The 11414-nt window shown below is 37.7% G+C and overlaps 1 protein-coding gene across 11 annotated transcripts in view; it reads left to right on the forward strand.

Moving 5' to 3' along the window:
• The window catches only part of ADD3 (adducin 3), a 125060-nt gene that overhangs the window by 68354 nt on the left and 45292 nt on the right, over positions 1-11414 (forward strand). The window contains exon 1 of one of the 11 annotated variants that reach the window (XM_059398538.1): positions 4367-4447. The exons of the other annotated variants lie outside the window; for them this stretch is intronic. The gene's annotated coding sequence lies outside the window, so the exon portion shown is untranslated. Of the gene's footprint in view, positions 1-4366; positions 4448-11414 lie in introns of those variants that run through there. 11 annotated transcript variants of the gene reach the window in all.

Raw genomic sequence — 11414 nt, forward strand, 5'->3', positions numbered from 1 at the left:
GATGCGGGACTCGATCCCAGGACCCTGGGATCATGACCTGAGCCAAAGGCAGAGGCTTTAACCCACTGAGCCACCCAGGCGTCCCTGTTCTTTATTTTATAGGTGTTTGTACAAGTATAAACTTAAATTTCTCCATTTCTTTGTATGTAAATTTTGTATCAAAAGAAAAAAGCCATAAGCAAATATTGAACTCTGGGTAATGATAAGCATGCTGAAGTATTGGGGAATGTATATGGATGTCTGTCACTTCAAAATGTACCAAAAATAACATAGGTTAATGAATGGATAGAGGAATGGGTAGATGAGATATGTGATAAAATAAGTATAGTAGAGTGTTAATGGTAAAATCTAGACAGGGCTTGTGTAGTGCTTACTCATATTCTTTCAAATTTGCTATAAATTTGAAAATCTAAATAAAATAACATAAAATATTAAAATATTGTCAGAATGGGGAAATCACTTTTAAAATGAGTCAACAGGGGCACCTGGTGGCTTAGTGGGTTAAACCTCTGCCTTCGGCTTGGGTCATGATCTAGGGGTCCTGGGATCGAGCCCCATATTGGGCTCTCTGCTCAGCAGGGAGCCTGCTTCCCCCCCCCCCCCCCCTTCCCCCCCCCCCCACTTGTGATGTCTCTCTCAGTCAAATGCGTAAATGAAATCTTGAAATAAAATGAGTCAACAGTGGGCGCCTGGGTGGCTCAGTGGGTTAAGCCACTGCCTTCGGCTCAGGTCATGATCTCAGGGTCCTGGGATCGAGTCCCGCATCGGGCTCTCTGCTCAGCAGGGAGCCTGCTTCCTCCTCTCTCTCTCTGCCTACTTGTAATCTCTCTCTGTCAAATAAATAAATAAAATCTTTAAAAAAAAAAAAAAATGAGTCAACAGTTTCGTATCAGTAGTCCCCTCCTCACTTGAAGAGTCTTTTTTTACACCACCGCAGGCTCTAGTTGGACTACCATGAATTTAACCTGATTTAAACAGCTCAGAGAGACCTTTTCTTTCCTTTGCTGATCCTGTAGATGGGGAGGTTCCTTCCCATAGACATTTCAGGTTAGTCTTAATGTCCCACAGAGCTGAAGCTTGCCAAACAAAGCTCTTCTCCTTGGTTCTCTGAGTCATTGATAGTTATACCATATTTCTAGAATTTTTTTTTAAAGAGTTTATTTATTTGACAGAGATCACAAGTAGGCAGAGAGAGAGAGAGAGAGAGAGAGGAAACAGGCTCCCTGCTGAGCAGAGAGCCTGACTCGGGGCTGGATCCCAGAACCCTGGGATCATGACTGGAGCCAAAGGCAGAGGCTTTAACCCAGTGAGCCACCCAGGCGCCCCATATTTCTAGAATTTAATGTCACCACAGCCAAAGATTAAACTTTTCTTTCCCTCCCTCTCCCACAATAGAAATATTGTTAATCTGGTGATGTTTGTTAAAGGAAAACCCCCCTTTTTTTTGGTTTCGTGCTTTATTTTCAGTCAACCACAAGTTTGAGTTGCCTTGTGTTTCTTTATTCTTTAACAAATGACATTTTGTGCTTTCCCAGCACTTTAGTTGGAGACAACTTCTCATTGTGCTGGTTTGAGTTCTGGCACTTGAGAGCATCTTCATTCTGAAGCTCAGGGCAGGGTGTCCCTCTCGTATTTGAAGCAAAGTGCTTATCTTCTCCATTGCTTAAGCCTCAGCACCCAGATGAGTGTCTCATCCAAGTTCTTGAAAATGTGTGGGTATGAAGAGTACGTGAACTCTTGTGCAGCAAAAGTGGAGGGGAGAGCTCTTAGAACAATGAGTTCAATCATGGGGATACCTAATTTCATATTTTAAAAAACCAGTAACATAGGTAAAATGTGTTTTTGAATTATTTCCTTTTAAAAATGTCCTCTTTCTCTTTTCTAACTTTAATAACTGTTTGTTACAAGTCACTTTACATACTGAAAACACTCATTGTTTTACAATACTGTGTGTTTGAAAATACAACAAAATGGCATTTAAATGAAACAAATACTTGAAATACAATTGGAGTTGAAGGGTAGAGGGAGGGAGATCAGGGCACATTCTGAGTTGTGCGGGAGCCCATACTTTAATTAATTGTTAAGCCTCTGGCATTCAGTAGACAGTGTTTGTATTTAAAATCCACAAAACTGGTACGGAAAGGGAAGGAGAAATTTAATTGCTTGAGAGTTACCCTAGAAGAGGGGATCGGTAAATTTACATGAATCCCTGTAACAGGCCGGTATACCTGTGCCAAATAATGCCTGAACTGACCAAGAAAAGCTTGCTTTTCCTCATCACTATGGTGAAAGCATTGGTTCTCAACAACTTTCACGTTCACGAGGATTTTTTATAAAAGGGACTCCCTGCACATTGGGCAAGCAACTGTAGTCCAAAAAGTATTGGCTGAATTTAACATACCGGGGGCATGTGGATTCCTAAGAATGTCACACCTTGTCTATGCCAATAAGTCAGAGTATCTATTTTTGATACCAAATCTGATATCATTGGCAGATTTTCCCTTTATTGGAAGGATAATAGTCATAAGGGAGACTGTTTTTTCATCTATTTTGCTCTCTGATTGAGGTGTTTTTATGACTTTTTTTTTTTTTTTAAAGCTATGAAATAATACTGGCAAGTCCCAAGAAAACTAGATCTGGATTTCATTTTGTCTTTTCAACTCTGTGTGATCTTGTGCACATTCCTGACATGTTACAAACAGTTTGTGTCTCTGAATGTGCAGTATCAATTTTCAGTGGTGAAAGCCCCAAAAGGAAACAGACTGATTCTTCCATGCACAAACAGCTGGGCAGTTGTGGATGGAATTAATTGCTGATATATATTGGCTGTGTTTTTCTTCTCTTGTCATTTCCTTTGCAGCTGTGAAAGTGAAGTTTGACTTGAAAACAGACATTTCCAGCAGTGCAAATCCAAAAAGTATCAAAATGGGATTCTTCAAATATATCTGAATGCTCCCTTTGAGTTCAGTTTGGGGGTGAGGTAGAGAAGAGCAAGGGATAGCAGGCAATGCATAATTACATATATGGTTGAAAATAAACAGGCACGTGGACTTTGAGAAGTATTTTTGAAGGGGTTAGTTTAGTTTATGGTAAAAGCGACCTCATATGCAACAAAAGGCTAGATCAGCAAGCACCCCTTCTAGGATACTATCCTGGAAGAAGTTGTTACAGGCTACCTCTGAAAATATTGTGGGGTGGGGGGGGAGAGGAGGAAAACAAAATGTTCAGTACGCAGACTGATTTATTGTTCCAATGTAAGGAAGTAGCAGTTGGCGCGCAGGGTAATGTGACAGCATGTATCATTAAAAATAATATTTTTCTGGTCTTTTCCAAAAGCCTTTTCTTTGTTATGAATTCAGTGTAAATGATTATATAGCTTATTTTTTATATGCATGGATATTTTACTGAAAAGAAACTATTTTTTATTCCATGTGTTATAGTTCAGTTAAAACTGTTGGTTGTTTGTCTGAATATGCATATACAGGAAGTAGTATTGATTAAAATCACTTTGAACAATTACCAGATGTTTGGTAACAGTTTCAGTAACTGATAAATTATTTTAGACACCAAGTTTTTTAGGCAGTATGGGTACATGTTACAGAATATCTTATTTGGAAATAAATCAGAAAAAAATTAAAAATCAAAACTCTATGAAACTATTTGAAAAAACAAATGCCTATAAAATTTTTAAAAGTTTGCTGTGCATATTAGTGATTTCCACCAAAATAATTCTCCCTTTTATGTATTTTAATACTCTACCTAAAACGAGTTTATCAATCAAATTCTTTTTTTTTTTTAAGGCAACTTCTGCTCTAGTTAGTTGATAAGAGAATGTTTGTATTGTTTCTGCATTACCCGAAGAACTAGAGTATTGATAGAGAAGGGTAGGTAATGCTTACGTTCATGATTGGATTCCCTGCTTTGGCCAGATAGTCCAAAAGTAAAGTTATAGAGTGAGCAATATTGCCAACAACTTGAGATAGGCAGAAGCTGCTGTTGCTAAACTTAGAAGTTGGCATGGCTGGACTTCCTTTTTAGTAGTGCACTTCCACCTCCCATTCTGCTGGTTGAGCTGGGTGATCTACCTTATATTTTATCTTTACTTTCTTCACAAAAAAGAAATGAGCCCATATTTTATTTCACAGCAGGAAAGCAGATCTTCAAACATGAACTTCCCTCCCCTCCCCCATTTCTTTAAGGAGGATTAACCAATTAGTTTTGACTCTGAGGCCCTGAAAATTGTTGTGGCAGTATTAACGTGCAGTCGCTGTCACTGAAGTCTGCTTTGGGTGTGTTGTTTCCCCCAGAGTGGGCTCCACCCTTGCTCTAACCGCAAGGAGTGTGGATATCTCACTGTTTAAAACAAAGTTCATTTTTAGGGCAGCATTGCATCAGAATTGCCACACAAAAACCAGCTTAAGAAATTACAGCAACTTCAATTTTTTTTGTAAGTAATGATTGTCTATTGTAAAACTGATAACGCACAGCTTAGGGGAAACATAGATAAGATAGATGGCTAGTTTTGTGCTAGCTGCGAGTAATGTGCAGTGTTCTTCTTGGGAAGGAGCCTGTAGCTTTATCACTCAACTAAATTTTTTCCTGTTAGTTCACTTGTTTGCTTTTTTGTTTTTGTTCCTTAAACAGTTTACTGGACTGTTGTTTTTAATTGTTTGGGGGATGACAATGACTATTTAAACTAAGGAAAATACTGGTAGTTTCTCAAATGTGCTAATTACTTAACATAAAAATGTTTGAAGTAGTGTTTTGCACTGAATTTATTGGACCCATTAACAGCATAATCTGGCAATACTGTATTTCGAGACATCGTAGCATGAACTTTGTGTGTAAGAGTGGGTTCATTGAAATAAAAAAAGGCAGCATCTAAAGAGCCTTTATTTCTGTTATAATGATGCTTTGTCCTGCTGCTGTTGGGTATTTGTCAGAAGAGTTGGGGAAGGCTGCAGCCCAAAGTTCTGTTCCATGCCTTGTCTGTGCCTCTGTGTTCCTCCAGAGTTTGTGACGTGAGTGGTAAGTTGAACTGTGGGAGAATTGAGTTATTCAGTGAGGTCCACATTCAGCAATTTTTTCTTTGCAAATGGATCTTTTTTCCCCCCTCACATATTGGTTTTTTTTTAATAACTATGTTTTAAATGCCTGTGAAGTGTTTAGTTATGCACTGACCAGAGTAGACATGTTGAGAGAGAGGCTGTGCTCTGTGATCTCTTCTGTACTATTGTCTTCCTCTTGTGCATGTTCATCCTGTACCCTTGTGGAACAGACACACCCATTCAGTATAAGCAAGTTGAGCCACTTCAGTTGAAATCAAAGCTGAATGTTGAAAATGGCAGATTTTCATAAAGCTGGCAGGAGTGACAGTGTGTCATCCTTTTTGGACTTAGACTTGTGAGCATTTCCTTGTTTAGCTTCCTCTTTGAAACTTGGTAATAATTGTGTTTAGCCGTTTTCAAACATCACAAGGATGTAAGAATAAAGTGGATGCTTAGTACTATCAGATAAAAGCACTAGCCTGGGAATCAAGGCTATTACGTTGGACACTGGTTTCTTTACTTGTAAACTTGGAAATTTGGGTTAGCTGTCTAAGATCTTTTCCAGCTGAGAATACCCAAATTCTCTTTGTAAAGACACATGCCTATTCCAAAAATGCTAAAGGGGATGTATTGAAATTGAGGGGAAAAAATATTTAGATGTTAACCAAGAATCATTCTTTTAAAGGACATGAAAGCTAAAGCTTTACTTTAAATAAACTGTGTATATCAGAAATTTTAGAAGTTTACTCCTTGATTCTGTTCTGAAAAGAGTTCACTAATCATCACCTCAACAAGAAAATAAATTTTCAAGTTGTGTTTTGCATCCCTACCCAATATATAAACCACATACATGCCACTTAATTTCTGAAATAAGTTTCCTTTATGGCACAGAAAATACTCTGTTTTGGGTTCTTTTCCATTTTTAAAATGTTGGTTTCAATCTACTGAGCTAGATGATCTCTGCTGTCTTCTTTGAACTGTAGGAGAATACACTTACTCTTAGATGTTTTTATAGTTGCTCCAGAGAAAAACTTGCCAACCACTTTGTTGTTAAATACTGCAATCGGGAAATTTTCTAAATAGATTTTATTTGGAACTTTATAGAACGTTAGTAGTTCATACCTCCAGTAATACTCTTATTTAAAAAAAAAAAAAATCACTAAAAAATCTGAGGCGCCTGGGTGGCTTGCTTAGTTAAGTGTCTGACTCTTGATTTCAGCTCAGGTCTTGATCTCAAGGTTGTGAGATCGAGCCCTCATGTCAGGCTCACATGCTGGGCGTGGAGCCTGCTAAAGAATTTCTCCCTCTCCCTCTGTCACCCCTCTCTAAAATAAGTAAACAAATAAACAAACTGATTTTTTTCTTTTAATAATTATATAAGGAAAGAGGAGTGAATTTTTTTTCACCAAGCTCTATATAGCTGCCTTCAAATTTTATTCCAGTATACAAGATGTACGACAAAATGTCCCTTTCCAATCCTAATCCCTGAGCCTCAATCCCTAGGGGGCAGTTTCTTCTCTGTTTTTCAAAAAAATATCTATGAATGAGTGCACCATTTTTTTTAAAACCAAATTAAATTATACTGTGCACACTGTTGTGTATCTACCCCATTCTTCTTCTTCTTCTTCTTCTTCTTCTTTTTTAAATTATTTATTTATTTATTTGACGGACAGAGATCACAAGTAAGCAGAGAGGCAGGCAGAGAGAGAGAGGTGGAAGCAGGCTCCCTGCAGAGCAGAGAGCCCGATGCGGGGCTCGATCCCAGGACTCTGGGATCATGACCTGAGCTGAAGGCAGAGGCTTTAACCCACTGAGCCACCCAGGTGCCCCTCTACCCCATTCTTCTTCTTCTTCTTTTTTTTTTTTTAATTTTATTTATTTATTTGAGAGAGATCACAAGTAGGCAGAGAGGCTACCCCATTCTTCTTAATAGTTGTATATTACTTCAGTGTATGGATGGATGTACTATAATGTATTCATTCATCCTTTGATATCTGGATTATTTCCAAATTTTTCCTTTCTCCCCATCAGATATACTTAATCGGTCTTCTCTCCTATCTCCATTTTGGGGGCAGTACACAGGTGCTAAAAGGAGTAATAGTGCTGTGCAGACTCATCATTTTCTCCTCCTCTGGCTAGAAGGCCAAGGGTAGGCCTACTGACCCAGCCATTCATGAGTGAGTAAGAACTGCCCTGGGAGTCATTTTTCAGCAGGTTAATGAAATAACATTGGGTTCAAAGTCTGATAACTTGAGTGTAAGGTTGTGAGCAGGTCAGTTAACCTCCTTGATCTTCTGTTTTGCCACCTATAAAATGAGAGGTTAAAATAGATGAGTTTTAATGCCCTTTCCAACTGTAGTATCTATGTATTTTTTTGTTGAAGTATCTACGTAGATACATAGTAGATACGTAGTATCTGTGTATTTTTTTGTTGAAGCTGTCAATGACAGCTGTCCTGAAAGCAGAATGGTAAAGAACCTCATAGTTTGATTTGTATAATAACAACAAGGAAGATAAAAAGAGGGGTGCCTGGTTTGATTTAAGCTGTATAACGCAGTTTCTGTTATTTAAATTGAAAGCATCTTTTGTGTATATTGTGTGATGTGTAATTTATTTGACCTACCATTTGGGCTAAACTTTTTTAAATTATAAGACAGTAAAAAAGAAAAGTTGAATATTATATTTTATATAAACTCTACTTTTCTAGAAAGTCCATTTCAAAAGTATAAAACCATTCCAGAGAAAAGCAGATCCTTTTACCAAGCTGGAATTCTTGAGGAGAAGATTCTGAGTGAGGTGATGTTTGTTTTTAAAATGGATCCTTATAATTTTCAATGAATCCAGCCATTCAAGGCTAATCCTCCGGGCTTTGCAACTTGGCATCATCCCCCTTGTTTAAATTGTTTTCACATTCTAGTCCTCTAATCCATCTCCTTGTTTCATTGAATGCTAAAATTGATATTGCTTGACATAGCTAAAGTTGTCTGATTTGGTGCTGAGGAAGCAGCTTAGAGGTGAACTGTACACTATATCCTGCCAGCAAAGTTACCAAGTTACACAGCAAAGTTATAAAGTAACAGAAGCAGGAATTTTTGCTGCATCACACATGAGATGTTTAGGATTGCCTGTTTCACAATTTTATTCTTGCAGTTCTGTCAAATGACAGCTGTCCTGAAAGCAGAATGGTAAAGAACTTCATTGTTTGATTTGTATAATAACAACAAGGAAGGTAAAAAGAGGGGCGCCTGGGTGGCTCAGTGGGTAAGCATCTGCCTTCTATCTCAGGTCATGATCTTACGGTCCTGGGATCTAGCCGCGCATTGCATCATTGGGCTCTCTGCTCAGCAGGGGGCCTGCTCCCCCACCCCCACCCCACACCGCCTGCTTCTCTGTCTACTTGGGATCTCTCTCTCTGTCAAATAAATAAAATCTTTAAAAAAAAAAAAGATAAAAAGATATTTTCTCACCCTGGAGGTAGGGGAGTCTGTGTGTGTTCATATCCTGGTTTAGCCTATGTTCATGGCAGAAAACTTGATACACCTTGAGTAAGTATGCTTCTCTAAAACCTGAGATGTTATTTATTAATCTCAGCAATGCTGCATGATTACTACCAGTATTCTGTGTTAAATTTCATATCAGTCATTTGAGAGATGGTTCAGTTTAGCAGAATGTATTGAGGACCATCTAGGAACCAAGCAGTGCATTAAACAGTGGAAGTACCTAAATGATAGAGACAGTCTCACTGGAATCTGTTAAAATGACAACTACTCTTATTGATAAAATTTTCTAATATTCACTGGTAAGAGGATTAGGGCAGAGAAAGTTCTTCAAATTTTGAGTCTGTGAAAATAGATAAAAGCAAGGTATATTTTAACTATTTAAAAAGGTTTTATTTTCTTGTTAGGACAGTGTCAGTTACTGTGGGGACACACTCTTCTGTGTGGATCCGCTCGTGACATCAGTTTTTCATGAATGAGATTCTAAATTGTGGTTGGATTAATTGAACCTTAATTTTTGCCTATTCACATGTATCTGACATATAAAAACTTGTTAAAATTATCGTACCTCATGTATTATGACTTAATCTTTTGCTTGTATGACACTAACCTTTGAAAATGGTCACAATATGTCAGGACACATCCTGATATCTTCTTTGTCAAGTTACCTCATCCATTGTGACATTTATGACTAAGGAAATTCTCTGTAGTTAGAAATATACAGGATACTGCTGTCTACAGGATGTTGAACAGCTTTGTCTAAAACATTTGCAGTCATTTTAGAAAAACAATCCTAGGATAGCAAAATCAGTCCAATAGATTATGGTTTGAGCTGAGGCATAAATCCATTTTAAGAGTGTGTGAGAGTGTGTGTGTGTGTGTGTGTGTGTGTGTGTGTGTGTGTAAAAGAGACAGAGAAGAAAAAGTCGAATCATTACTCCATTATGCAATCCTAGAAGGGACTGCTATGTCTTCTTTGGAGCCCAGCTTTTGGCGGGGTTCCTGTGACACACAGTGGGAATTCACTTCCTAGCAGGAAACGTTGTTTTTCAATGTATTATCTTGTTGAGACAACCACAGTGAACAATAGGCTATTAATGTATTAGAACAACAAGTGTCATAACTAAGCCAATATTTGCTTTGTTTTGAGTGTTACCCTAAAAAAAAAACCTTTGGCCAGGCTTCAGAATACATTTGACCATCAGTAACTGCTGGGCATAAAGGTCATAACAGTTAAAAAGAACAAGGAAGAAAAAAATGTGTTAACAGCAGTGATGAACTTTTTGCAGATTTACTGCACAGGAAGTAAATCTGATGATTTAATTAACTAAATTAATTAAAGGTGGTTTCAAATACATCTTTCAGGTATGAAAAATGGCCACTTAAAGGTCTGTTTTGAGTTTGGAAGCTACACCAGGAATTTAATATTTAAAAAAAATATATAGGAGCCTCAAACTCAGGGTCTTCTAGGAAATATCATATGCTCTTATGACATACATCACATTCAATTTTGGATATTTGTATGTAAAATAATTTTATAATACTTCTTTATTTGAGGCCTGTCTACTTTTTCAAAGCTGTTTCTTTCATAATGATTAGGAAGAAGGAAACTCCATTCAGGGGATGGGCGTTAATATCAAGTCACCACTACAATTATGTGATAGGAATATAATAAAACTTCAGAACTAGAAGGTAAACCTAGAAGTCATATGGTCAGACTGTCACCTCATTTTATACATAAAGCACTTCAGAACTTATGTTTTGTTTTAATTTTCCTTTACTGTCTTAACCCAAAATTCTGTTTAACAGCCATTCTCAACAACTCTTAGATATTTATGTTTATCTTTCATGTTCGTTACCTTTCCAGGTAGTCATGTTTTAGTTCTTCTATGATAAAACTGGAAAGTCCTTAAAGGCAGGACCTAGATCTGTGTTCTCTCTTTCTTTATAGACTTTACCTAACAGCTGAATTAGTGTTTGCTGGTTGATAGGATCAGTAGGGTGTTTGTGTTTTTTTTTTTTTAATTATTTTAAAATGACTTATTTGTACCACAACTTGTACCTAGTCTCAAAACCCAGGAGTATGTATAGATTTTTTTGAATTGCTCTTTTTATACCTTCACTCTTTTTTGTGATTACTTTTCAGTCAGCTTAAGATGTTTATTTTATATGCAGGTGAAATTCATTATCTCAACCATCTTCGGTACCTGGCCATTCTGAACAAACCATGATTAGCCCAGTTTTCAAGGGTTGCTCTAAATTCTCTGCCCTAGTTTATTCTAAGACAAGTAGAGAATGTTATGATACAACAGCCCTACTTACCTCACTTAGTTTAATAAACCATTATTGCATAATTGTAAATGGACAGTAAAGAAAGGAAAAAGATGTTGACCCAATTACTGGGGCAGACAGACCTACTTAAATAATTTAAAGGGCAACACAGACTATGAAAAAGTGCTTTTCTTCAATACTGGGCAATACTGGTGGAGGGAAAGGGTGGTGGAGGAGATTGGGGAAGCCATCATGGAAGGAGTTGGCTTTTGATTAAGACCTCAAAGTATGGATTAAGATTTGGAGGGATGGAGATGAGAAGGAAGACAGTTCAAGTACGTGAGAAATAAGGTGAGCAAAGCATCAGTCAGGGAGATGGCTTTTGTTTGGGAGAGTCATCATTTTCCTCTAAGTCTATGAGGGATACACTCAGAAGTCTTTACCATACTATTTCAGGAATTTTAGAAACCCCCAGGCTGATTCCTAAGTGTTTTTTTAAAGGTAGGACTTCAAGGTGCTTGCTTGCTTTCCACGCCCCCCCCCCCCCCCCCCCCCGCCCTACCGCTCAAAAGCCGCAAGGAAGGCAGAAAAGTTAGTT

This window comes from Mustela nigripes, chromosome 4 (assembly GCF_022355385.1).
Source record: "Mustela nigripes isolate SB6536 chromosome 4, MUSNIG.SB6536, whole genome shotgun sequence".
NCBI classification, from domain to species: domain Eukaryota; kingdom Metazoa; phylum Chordata; class Mammalia; order Carnivora; family Mustelidae; genus Mustela; species Mustela nigripes.